General features: G+C 39.8%; 1 non-coding gene across 1 annotated transcript; it reads left to right on the top strand.

Moving 5' to 3' along the window:
* The first annotated feature begins 1,281 nt into the window (after window positions 1-1,281).
* Window positions 1,282-1,388, top strand: LOC121228413 (small nucleolar RNA R71). The gene has a single exon (XR_005925989.1). It is a non-coding gene; the product is annotated as a small nucleolar RNA R71 (small nucleolar RNA).
* The last annotated feature ends 297 nt before the right edge of the window (window positions 1,389-1,685 follow it).

The raw sequence follows: 1,685 nt of genomic DNA, 5'->3' as shown, positions 1-1,685 counted from the left end.
ATATTTCTATGTCGGTTTTGTTTTGGTATGTGTTATGTTCTGGTAATACCTCGTACCCTGTTTCGATGTTGAACACAGTTAAGGGGCATTACATTAATACTAGCCCCCAAATCAGCTAATGCATTATTAACATCTAAACTACTAGTTAAGCAAGGAATTGTAAAACTCCCTGGATCTTTAAGTTTGTTGGGTAGTTTATTCTGGAGAATAGCTGAATAAACTACGTTCAGCTCCACATGCGATGCCTCGTCTATCTTCCGCTTATTTTTTAAAAGCTCCTTTAAAAATTTCATTGCATTTGGAATCTGTGATAGAGCTTCAATAAATGGCAAGTTAATATGTAATTTTTTTAAGAGTTTAAGGAATTTACCAAATTGTTCATCTGAGCGATTTTTCCTTGTCGCGTTGGTGTATGGCACACGAGGTTTATATTCGACATTCACCGATTTGTTTTTATTGTGATCTACCTCACCTTGACCGTTGCTTACCACAGTTTCTTGCCTCGGTTCTGGCTCAGGCTCAACAAATCCTTCTTCATCTTGAACGTTAATCACGTTGAGCTGTTCCATTGGGTTAGGTTCAGTATTACTTGGCAAGCTCCCTTGTGGTCGTTCGGAAATTAGTTTGGAAAGCCGGCCTATCTAAGTTTTGAGCCCTTGGATCAAAGCTTGTTGATTTTTAAGTGTTGTCTCGGTGTTCTGGAAACGGGTTTTTGACACTAAGATAAACTTTGTGAGCATCTCTTCAAGGTTCGTCTTCTTTTCCTATTGATAGGGTGGCTGTTGGTAGCCCAGAGGTGGTCGCTGATTTTCTTGGCCTCCCTATGAGAAATTTGGGTGGTTCCTCCAACCTGCATTATAAGTGTTACTATATGGATTGTTTTGAGGTCGAGGATTATTACCCATGTAATTTAATTGCTCGTTATCCATGTTGTGGCCATAAGGTTGGTATTCCGAATGGCTTGCTCCACCTCCACTTGCTTCGCCCTGCATTACTGGGTGAACCTGTGAAGAACTAAGAAAACCATCAATTTTCTTATTCAAGAGTTCTACCTGGTTAGAGAGCATGGTGACCGAATCGACGTTATAAACACTGACTATTTTTGTTGGCTTTGTCCTCATGACTTGCCACTCATAGTTATTCAATGACATCTCCTCTGTGAACACATACGCATCTTCAGGTGTTTTATTATTAATGGTTCCTCCAGCAGCTGCGTCAACCATTTGCCGAGTCGAAGGATTCAGACCATTATGGAATGTTTGAACCTGAAGCCAAAGCGGTAACCCATGGTGAGGGCACCTTCTCAAAAGGTCCTTGTATCTCTCCCATGCATCGTAGAGTATTTCTAAATCCATCTGCACAAAAGAAGAGATCTCATTACGTAATTTAGCCGTTTTAGCCGGCGAAAAATATTTTAGTAAAAATTTTTCGGTCATTTGTTCCCAAGTAGTAATTGACCCTCGTGGTAACAAGTTCAACCACTGTTTAGCTTTGTTCCTCAATGAGAGAGGGAATAACCGAAGACAAATGGCATCATCAGAAACGCCATTAATTTTAAATGTACCGCATAGTTCCAAAAAGTTTGCTAAATGAGCGTTGGGATCTTCATCCTGCAAACCATCAAACTGAACAAATTGTTGTATCATTTGAATAGTGTTAGGTTTTAGTTCAAAAGTATTAGCATC

Source organism: Gossypium hirsutum, chromosome A04 (genome assembly GCF_007990345.1).
Source record: "Gossypium hirsutum isolate 1008001.06 chromosome A04, Gossypium_hirsutum_v2.1, whole genome shotgun sequence".
Taxonomy (NCBI): domain Eukaryota; kingdom Viridiplantae; phylum Streptophyta; class Magnoliopsida; order Malvales; family Malvaceae; genus Gossypium; species Gossypium hirsutum.
The sequence above is the reverse complement of the archived record's forward strand: the minus strand, read 5'-3'. Positions and strand labels throughout refer to the sequence as shown.